Here is an 11,094-nt window from a genome sequence, read left to right on the forward strand (position 1 = left end):
AGCAGCACGCCAAGACTTCCTCCCGAGGAGCAGCACTGCGGGACCCACCGCTGCGCGGGGGCTTCCTTTCCCCCTCTTTCCCCCTGTTCAGAGCGACACCGGCTCCGCACCGCCACCGTGTGTCGGCCCTGCTGGCAGCGCGGCCCCATGTTCCAAACCAGCGGGGTTCCGGCGGTGCGGAAACCTCGGCCCCGCTGGAAGGGAAGAATTGTCTCTCTGCCCCGTGCTGCAGAGACCATGCGCAGCCGAAGGATGGAGAATGTCCCACTCGGGGGACATCTTCCAACCTGCCGAATGGGACAGCTACATGTGAGGTGTGTGTTCAGGCCTCCGCTCATAAAGAGGTAGAGGTTCCGGGTGAATGAATCCACGTTCTGGATGAATGCCTTAACCACAACAATACATGGATGCAACTTTTAGGGGGAATATCTGATTTTCTATGTGTGCTCAGGGATGCCTTTTGGCTCAGGCCCTAGGTGACAAACAAGAGCAGGAGGGATTGTGGATCTTGTAGGGGGTGTTGGCAGTACTCTGTTCAAAGCAAAGCAGAAACAAAGCAGACATGCCTAGAAGAGATGTTAGGGACTGCCACAACTTTGCTGGTGAAAACCTGATGCCTGCTAGCTTTACATACCTCCTAATTCATAGTTTGTTTAATGTCTAGGCTTGCTGTTCTCTAGAGGTGAGACTTCGATGCTGTAATCTTTCTATGGATTCATTGTGACTATAATTAAATAGCTGGTGTACTATACCATCATCTGGGACAGTCACGTTCCAGTCCCTGCTCCAAATAATACTTTGCAATGTAAAACAGAAGCCCACCATCCAGAGGCATTCATAATGATTCAGAGACCCAGCTGACATGGAGCTGCATGCATACCTGGGTTCCCTACCAACAGCGAAAAGTGGATCTGAGCTTTGGCCTCCTACATGCCACAGGTGCTCCCCAGCACTCTCATCCTCTCTAGACATGAGGGTATTTGTTTTCATATGCTGTTTTCAGAGTCAGACTGGACCACCACTGCAAGACAGGAAGTGCACCTTCTTTGTGAATCCCATTAATGAAGAAGCAAACTTCTTTCTCCACAGAGATATACAGAGGCAAATGTCGAAGTAATGAAGTTAATGGAGACATTCCTGTCAGAAATGACAGTGCCTAGAAACAAAAAATGAAACAGATGTTTTGAGGGTCTAAGTTAGCAATTAGATATTTAAATCCTTCTTTTAAGCTTACCTCCAGCCTCCTAGATCACAAGGACCCTAGGTGTACTTCTACTTGCAGCAGCTCATCACCATTCTGCACTACCTGTGTTTGTGTGGTAGAAGCAATATTGATACTGTTGTCTCCATACATCACCATTGCAAGCAATAGAGCTGACTACAAATGAGGTCATTAGAAATAGGTAAATAAACTATTATATCCATTAAATGAGTGGATATAAATGCATGTAGTCAGACAGGACAATTAAGTTCTGGTCATCATTATATTATGTACTTCAGACACAAATGTAAGCATAGGATCCTGCCTGGAAAAGGGAACAAGATGAAATGGAAAGTGGTTATTGGGTTGAGGGGTGCTATTCCTTAACATATTACACAATTACCTTATTTCCTGGGGCATTATAATTAACACCATAGTCCTGCCCACAGAGGTAAATACCTCCAGGACAGAGCTGAGGGCCATCACCAGAGCAGCACAGGGAGAATAACTTGTGCTATGCTCCCTCATGGACTTAAGGGAATCTTTTTCATAAGCATTAAACCTTGACCTGTGTTTCCTGTCAAAATCCAGTGAATTTGGAAAAACAACATTGGGATTTGCCATGTGTTCAGCAGTGCCCAACAACATATTCAGAGCTGTTAATGCACGTCTATTCTTCTTAAAGTGACACAAGTGCAGGAGAGAAAGGGGAAGTAGCAAAACACCCAGTGTCTGCTCCCTGTGCCTGTTTGATCTCTCCTCAGCTCCTGCTTCGCTGCGGCATATAAACTCGAGCTAGAATCCCAGCAGAGGCGCAAACCAGAAAGCGAGCATGCAACATCTGGGTGAAAAGTTTCTTGCCCTGTGGGGTGGTAAGGAGCAGGCTATGTTTTGAAAGCAGACTCTTTGACACAGGGTCTTGCATTTCATCTTGCTGTCATGCTGTGTTACCACACCACATCAACTGTGTGACATAACCAACAAACCCTGTTGTAACCTGCCTTAGTATGTGTCATGGGAAGGCAACCTTTCTGCTTGATGCTTGTACAGGCGCTTCAAGAAAAAGGCAGTCCTGCTACTTCCCCACACCCAGAAGTGTACCAGAAGCAAAGCTGAACATAAAGAGCTGCTGTCTTCCTGCTGCCCGTAATCAGCTCCAAGCAGTCATCACTTGTCCCCTAGAACATTTCAGAAATTCCAGAGTATGTAGCGATATAAAGCCACTGAAATGGAGTAACCTCCCATGAAGAAAGAGGCTGCCTGTTGAAACCTACTATTTCACATTCAAGTAGGAGGTGGTATGATAGAGCACACCACAGCAGAGTCCTGGCAGCACACGTCAGTAAGGACAAATGAACTTTCCAGGGCTGACTCAAGGCATTTCAATGTTGTCTTCCACTGAATTTTGCTCCACTAACCCTCTTTGTGCCTTGCTGCCTTTATGGTAGTTATATCAGTTGGGAAGTGATACCCAGTAATACTCAGAATCTGAGAAATTCATACTTTTTTTTTCCTCTATTCCCCAGGAATTACCAGTTACCTCACTTTGTGGATGTCCCCACAGATGACATTAAAGCAAGCACTCTCCTGACTTATCTTGTCCCCAGGGGATTTCTAACCTGTGTGGACTATGTCTGTGGATGATGAAATACATTGTCATACCACAAATTAAACACATTAAACTAAATTACGGTCTCTCGTGCTCTTTCTCGCTTTGTGAACTTCTAACCATGTATCATTGGCCTTGACATCTTCAATACCATGGACTCACCTTAACTTCAGATAAATTAAATCTGTCCCGCAGCTCAATAAGCACCGTTTTAGAAAGCCTGTTTTTGTATTCACCAAGCAGGTCATTCACCCCCCAGGTGCCAGCTCAGCAAAACGGTGAGATGCTCTTTTGCATCTTGGCATAGAGGTGGATTTCATCCAGCAAGAAAAATTTGCTTCCCCAGCAAACAGGCTTTAACTGCAAGCCGTATAGGCAAAGAGTTGTTTCTCTCCTCAGCATCTCCCAAAGCACTCTTTTGTCAACAAGAGGTATTAGGGAGAAAACATCACTCTGTGCAATGTGATGTACAGACCCCCCAGTGCCCATCCCTCCTACCAAAGGCATCGTGATGCACAGATGGGAGCATCTGCTCTCTAACACGTGCATCGCAGAAGAACAAAATATTCACATCTTTAAGCATTTATAGTTTGGGGTGAAAAAATAGAGCAAGATACATGTTGAATTGTCCCACCCAACCTGCATGGCAATGCACTGGGCTCTACCTCGCAAGATTCCACGTGTCCTTCAGTGCATCAAGGCAGGAGCAGCCCAGCATGACATCAGTGCGAGTGGTATGGGGAGGAGAGCAGCTCACCCTCTGTGTACAAAGCATCCACTGAGGCGAATGGCTGCGAGCAGTGGGATTAATAAAAGCTGGGATATGCATCTATCTTGATGAGAGAAGCAGATTGGGTTGCAGAATGGATTACTGTTTGCGGGTTTGCAAGAGATAAAGGACAGTGCTGAACGTTCACAGGGACAGATGGAGATGGGAGCAGGCGCAGCGATATGACCAAGCACCTTCAGGAGCCCCAGGACACTGCACCATGGACAGGCAATGCAGGAGAGGCGTACTGAGGCTAAGGCTTGGAGAAAGCAGGGCTGATAGCATTGCAGCTCCAAAGGCCAGAGGGAAGCGGTTGGATCCTATGGCCCCACTCCTCTCAGCTTTGGGGATGTGATGTGGGCTCCCACATTGGCCACCATGAGCTGCAGGCAGGAGGCAAGGGCCAGGATGGCGAACGGCACTTGGCCCACAACAGACAGGCCTCACAGCCACTGGGGCTGAGCAGCCACTCTCTCTCAGGACCAGCCGAAGAGCAGCCTGGCTCCTGGCAGGCGGCCTGCCCTGCTTGTGCTGTGATATTGTCGGATCACCTCAGAGAAAATGGCTGGGTGCCTTGGCCGGCACCCAGGTGGGACAACAAAGGGCGAGCGCGGGTGATTCACCCCTGTGCCAGATGCCGTCCCTCCCCACCAGCGCCCACAGCAGCACCCTGCACACCCCAGGCATGGGCACCGGCAGCCTTCACTCCCCAGTGACCCCCTGACAACACCTTTAAGGTTTTAATGTTTTAATCCCAGCAAACTGGCCCAGCTCCTGCACAAAACCCTCCAGACGGGACCCCCTCGCAGCCCACAGCTCCCACCTCCCTCCCAGTAGTACCCAGCTTCATCCATGGACCAGCACCTCAGACACCCCCTGACTCGCACAGCCCCACTTTCCTTCCCAGACTAAGCCTTGGATGGGCTGTTGTGGAGGATGAACAGGAGCAGATGCTTTTACTTACATTGGTTTCCACGGTTTTGTCCTTGTGTAGCTCCTACCACAAATCCCCATTCCCTGCAGGGCCCAGGCTGCTGTAATTAGTATTAGGTAGGATTAAGATAAAGGGTAGCTAACTAGCTCGTTTATCATGGATCCAAGAAGAAATACACCCTGAGCGTTGATGCATGTTACAGTTAAAGTCTGTCGTTCTCACATCTTCACCATCTTTAGTATTTTGGGGATTTGCTAGAGCAGCAATTTCAACAAACTTGTTCACTGGGCATTTGAGACACTGATCTCTAAAAGCACTGAAACAACACTCGTTTTTCCATCTCATTTCTCATCATCCTTTATGTAACATATTGCTTTCAGAGACAGCAAGGCACAGAGGGAAGGCTAAGAGAGGAAGTTTACAACCCTCTTTTTTCATGGAATTCAAAATCTTGAGTTTTCTTCAAAATTACAGAAATGAACAATTTGAGCAAATGGTCAGAGGGGAGCAGGAGGCTCACAGCTGGAGAAATTGTATTAAATGTACATATCATATCAGACACTACACCAATACATATCAATGCCCAGATAGTCCCAGAGCCCCAGCCCTATAATCCAAAAGCCAGTGTTTTATTCACTACATGTTCAATCCTTTAAGACTAGTACAGTTACATACTATAATAAACATACATGCACATCCCTCTTACATTGCTGTTATCATATTTCTACCTCATACATAGATATATAATATTTTATGTCCCCTGTGGCTATGCACATACTTCTTAAAGGCAGAATATTTTATATCACTGTACAGTGTTTTCACAAATAAATGTGTTAGTAATAAAATATCCTTCTCCAATTTACAGCCAAGCATCCTTTGCTCCTGGCCAGGGAAGCCTGCTTGCAGTGACTTCACAACCTCTTAAAATCTATAAATACAGCCGTATATCTTATGAAGGGGAAAAAAAAAACCACAATCTGTCATGATTTATGGGTAACTCTCTCTGTTAATCCTAATAATAGGGTTAGGAGAAGCAATTTGCAACCTAGTTTAATGTTTCGATATAAGGTTCTTCAGAGCATATCCTTCCGTTGTTCTTCAGCACAGAGGCAAAGTGTAGTGTAAGAGGAACAGCCCCCTTGGCCATCCAAAGCCAGTACTGTCACATTACAAACAGGAAACTGATCCGGTTTAAGAGCAACAGCAAACTGTAAATATACATCTCAATGGACGCATGCTCTCAATCTGCAATGTTCTGAGCATACACCCCGATGCTTCACAAACGCCTGGAGGACGACAGTGACACTGTAAAACTGACTCCAAGCAATCTCATCTTCTGAGCTACATTCTGACAGCTGTATAAATGGTGCAAGAATGACATTCCTCTGTCCCTCACCACTGAGTCACTAGTTCCCACCTTTCAGCTGGGAAATGGACACACAGTGTCTTATGACCCTGTACTTTAGGGTTCCCTGACCCCATTAATGCCTGCACAACTTTTACAGTAATATGGAAGCGCCAAGCATAGGCTTTGCATGAAAGTGAGTCTCTCATCTGTCCCCATAGTTCTCTGTCCCAGCTAATGTCATTTCTGCTTTCCAGTCCCCATCATTTACTAGCCTCACACCTGCTTCTTGCTGCATGAGCTAGACTCCCTGGCTGGAATCCATCTCTGTAATGCACTGTAGTCATCAAATTGCCATGCTGCATCCTGTCAGTGTAGACAGCATGGAGACTATAGAGCAGTAAGTAAGGGTAATGTAATGCGGCCATGGGGCCAAGAGGCACAAGAGGAGCTGAGACTGGAAGCACAGGAAGCCTTCTCCATGAGGCATTAGAGATACTCATGCAACCACACTGATTAATATTGCCTCTCCCAAAGTGAAATATGCCATCTCAAGGTCAGTGGGAATGGAAAAAGCACAAGAGGGTAAAACTCTCAGTTTTCTCAGAGTGAAAGAAGTTAAAAAGGAGTGCAGAGGAGAGGGACGCAAGAGGTAATAGCAATAAGGATTATAGAGGAACTTAATAAGGATTACTGCCTGTCATGTAGTAGGGAGGATAGGTTTTTCTCTCCCTTTTCCTTTTTTGATTCTTTCTAAAGAAACAGCCTAGGCTGATAGTTCTACAGATGGGCATTGAACAATGAGCTGATCTCAGCTGATCTCTGTTCAGGAAGAAGTTCCCACTGCAGATGGCAAGACACACAGACAGAAGAAAGTTCAAACGCCTCCACAGGAAAATTGGACAAGTGGTATGTGGAGTACAGAATTTGCCTCAAACAGGGGCCTCTAAGGGTTCCAGCTGGCCTTGAAGACACTTAAATAATGTACAGACAGAGGAAGGAAAGGAGTAATACAGCATGTGAGGGCTTGAACATGTTTTTACCTCTAGAATCTTGGCAGGGACATTTTTAATGGTCTGTGGGAGTGAGGTCTTTTGCAGGAAGTCCAAGAAGGCTACAGGAATTGGTAGTTGCTTGCAGGAGATTTGTTTCAATGTGTGCTGTGGTTTTGCTACACCTCTACAGATCAGGCCCCATCATGTTTGTGAAGGACACCAGCTCAAGGAGCTGTCTAAATGCAGGGGTTATTATTAGCACCCATGCTCTGTGGATATACAAGCTTTAACCACTCAGGCCCAGCCTTGGGAAGAAACAGCCTGTGTTTAGCTGTGTACATTTGCAATGATTCATGAGATTGTCTGCAATCACTGTAAAAATAGTCCTTACGCAACTCAGGAGCTACTACTGAAATCCTGACATTATTTGGTCTTCCCCTCTTAGTCACACTCATTTCAATTAATTTCCATGCTACCAAGAGAACTTCATACAGAAAAGGCATAAACCTGAAAGAGGAACTGGGGGAGTTAGGAAATGCAGCGAAAGGGGATGATCATTTCTTTGCAATTGTGATGAGGAAAGATTGCAGCTGTTATTCCCCCTGTAGAAGTGAAATGTGCAAACTCAACGAAAAAAGGGAGACGAATCTGTAGAGCCCTTTTTTTCTTATTTTTTTCTTTTTTTTTATCTTGCCAAGCTGGTGTTTTTCTTCACTTTTAAACCCAGCATTAAGGCATGGCTGGAAGGCATGAAGGAACATGTTTTTCCACCCGTTATCTACCAGTGCTGTCCAATCCTTTCTCCATTTCTGTTTGGGGCCAGTTCTGTACTTTTTGCTGCATTCACAGCCTAACGTGTGTCAGCTCAGCAGCACCTTGATGAGGGTCACTTAAAGGATGGCTCAGCACACGCAAAAACACATGGGGTTTAGCCTTTTCACACATAGCAATCTGCCAGATCTCATCCACTGAGACATGGTTCACATATGCAGCCCTTGTCCTCCATGCCTTGGGGGTTTTCCTGGCCCAGACCTTATTCTTCCATGACACAACTGCCAACACAGATGGAGAAGAGACCTGGGGATCTGGATAAGGACAATGGCTTCTTTCAGTATTCAAAAACACTGAAGAAGTTAAAAAACTATAGGGCCAAATTATGAGCTCCTTTCCTATACTGGCAAAAAGCCCTACAACTGCTGTGAGACACTGAACCCATGAGTGCTGTTTGGTGTGAGGTCTGCTGCTTAATGTGAGGAACACACAGGGTAGCCCATAGGCCCAGGCCATCAGGACAGGGGTACCTTTGCCACAAAAACTATGCGGATTCCTCTTTACTCCCATATTAAACTGAACCTGTGCTGGGGAGTTAAAGTGGTCTGAAAGGTCAATCTCAGTACTGCAGATTGGGATGAATTTGTTCCTGGTTTCTTTTCCAGTCGTCTAAAATCCAGCTGAAATTGGTAGAGCTCTGTGCATTTGGACTGGAAAACAAGGCTTTTGGACTGCACCCTCAAAATGTATTTGTCCATTTGCTGGGACTGGAATATCATTTATGTATGCAGCAGTACTAGAGGAAGGCCATCAAAAAGTTCTTGCCATTAAGTTTGCTATGCGCAGCAAAGGAAACACAAACTGTTTTATAGAATTCAAGCCTGAAGTAGTACTGCTCAACTTCTCATTTGTAACAAGATGGTCTTGCAAAACTGAATTGAGAAAACAGAAGATGTACCTGGGCCAACTTGTACAATAATATGCGGTACAAAAGCCAAATTTGGGTCCCTTACTGCAGTAAGTGACAATGATCTAATGTCTGCTTGAATCTCACTGCAGTCCTGCTGAGGCCGTCAGATCATTTCTTCACTTTATCGCTCTGGGATTCTTCCTAATTCTTCTTCCTGTCATGGAAATGGGATTTCAAAGCTCTAAGTGCTCAACACAAGCAAAGCCATTGTTGGCTTCCCAGTAGGTTAAATACAACTTACAGCTCACTGTGCCAACAGTTTCCTCTTCATGGCCATATGGTAGAGGATGCAAAGAGACACACTGGTTTTGTATTAAAAAAAAGGAATATAGGAGTCAAGTGCACAAACTCAACACACTGGAAGGTCTTTTACCTGCAACCCTGAGATACCTGTTGCCCCTCCAGGCATTATGAAAAGGAGCACTCAGAGAGACACAGAGCACTGAGTTGAAATGCAAACACTGAAAAGAGATTCTTAAGGCCATCAAGTCAGGCTGAGCACCTTTTACATGAGCAGTGTTTCAGAGCAATTTACAAGATTAGATCACAACCTCTCAGAGTGCATGATCAGGCAGTAGTGTAAAAAGCATAGCCCATGGACCTGAGGAACCTCTCTGAAACAATAAGCAACAGCAGAGAGCATTCAAGTGTGAAAGAGGTAGGTAGGACATGGCAGGGAAAAAGCTTTTTTCCAGTGTTTCCTGTCCTTTCTAGCAATGTGATGTTAGTTAAGGACATGGGTGTAATTTAGCTCCAAAATGTGTATTTGCTTACGCTCCACAGAACAGAAACAAGAGATGTAGCAGGTCAATCAACATGCTTCTTAACTCAGCTCTCTGTGTCTCCTGACACAAACCGAGAGATGTCCTTCAGCGACATGTCCCCTGTACCCGTTCAATCTGGTCTCTAACGCCAACAGAAGTGGTGATTTGCATATAGACAGCTTTCTACTGGAAAACTGCCCTTTCTTCTAGAGCAGAGAGCAACCTTCAGTTGGTGATTAATGACCTGCTCTTTCTGTAGTCAGCCAGCACTCACTGCAATGGTGCCGTACCAGCACAGCCATTCAACAGTCATGTTTTTCTGTCCCTCAGCTGGACTTCTGCAAGCAAGCCCCTCATCTGAACAAATCTTTTAAAAAAGAATGTCTCAGGATTGCAGAAGAAAAAACAAGAAGACCAAGAAGAACAGGAAGGATGACAGGGAGGGATACAGATTAAGAAACATCTGGACAGCTTAATGTGAAAATACTCCTACGTGTGAGACAAAGTGACAGAAAGGAAAGTATAAATCTCACTTGTTCCCCACCTGATTCTCAATGTAATAGCATGGCTGAGCTCTCTCTTTTTACAGGATACAGTCATGGGCACTTAGTTCATGGCAATCAAAAGGGCCAAAAATATCCAGAAGTAATCAAAACCTTAAGTAGCTGAAGGAAGTACAAGATACTGTCTTTTCTCTGCAAACAAGGAAGCTTAAGTAAGGAACAGACATTCACTGAGGCATCCATTGCCCCAAATGCAAGGACTCATCTGAGTGTCAGAGTGCTTCCTCTCTAATCTGTTCCTGAGAAGAGTTCCCACTAATTCAACACTCAGAAGCAAGCCTGGAATTTCCATGTGGTTTGGGTCCCTGCTGCATGAGCTTCTTGCTTCAAATCTCACTGTCAGAAAGCTTTCTCCCAAAATCCATCTTCATACTCCCTTTCCCTAACTGTCTGCCATCCTCCCATGCTGCACACTTTCTTTTGATCACGGGAACTGAATATTGTATTTGCCAACTAACCATATGTCCTTTCCTTTAAAGCTGGAGTTATCCCTCTCACCAAGCAACACAGGCATGGGAGCTCTAGAGCAGTGGGAAAGAGCTGAGGTGTTCATGTCACAGCAGTGAGCTGTACCACTGGGAACCACATAGTACTGGAGGGCCCAAATGAAATACATTGGCACCAGTATAAACCATTGTCTCTCTGATTACAAAATGGCTGTGTTGAAATGACTACCAGGCCCTGCTAAAACACCAAGTTCTTTCTTATATACCACTGTCAGCCATCATTTTCAAAGCACTTTCAGAGGGTGTGAAATGATTTATGCAAGGTCACTGAATAGAAGAAAAATTAAACCCCTCTGTGCTTGAGTGGTCTGCCAGCAACCTAACCACTGAGATACTCCAGGAAACCCTGGCTTCTTTGTCATGTTAGCCATCCACAGGGCAGGGTATAGCAACAGCAGCAGCAACAGCTATACAGCTGGGATTTGGTTAGACAGAGTTATCAAGACTATTTTAAGTGGTGCAGCTCTGAAGCACTACATGTGAGAAATAGATCTTGTTTCATATGCAGCACAGTGATGCAAATCGCAGCGTTTTTTTTCTCTGGAATCTATGGGACAGAGGTGCTCAGGAAGGCCACAGTAATATCACATTTATGCTTAAAGTCGTCAAAGCAGGAAACGAATAATTTGTGAGGTAGGAGAAAAACTGCAGACTCTACAGTTCTGCA

At 45.3% G+C, this 11,094-nt stretch overlaps 1 long non-coding RNA gene across 1 annotated transcript; it reads left to right on the forward strand.

The window, feature by feature from the left end:
* The first annotated feature begins 4,938 nt into the window (after nt 1-4,938).
* LOC133266302 (uncharacterized) lies at nt 4,939-9,906 on the forward strand. Its single transcript, XR_009742310.1, has 2 exons — nt 4,939-5,055; nt 9,689-9,906. It is a non-coding gene; the product is annotated as an uncharacterized LOC133266302 (long non-coding RNA).
* The last annotated feature ends 1,188 nt before the right edge of the window (nt 9,907-11,094 follow it).

This window comes from Pezoporus flaviventris, unplaced genomic scaffold (genome assembly GCF_033815535.1).
Source record: "Pezoporus flaviventris isolate CSIRO_AGI_PZ_B2104156 unplaced genomic scaffold, CSIRO_AGI_Pfla_v1 ptg000007l, whole genome shotgun sequence".
NCBI lineage: Eukaryota > Metazoa > Chordata > Aves > Psittaciformes > Psittacidae > Pezoporus > Pezoporus flaviventris.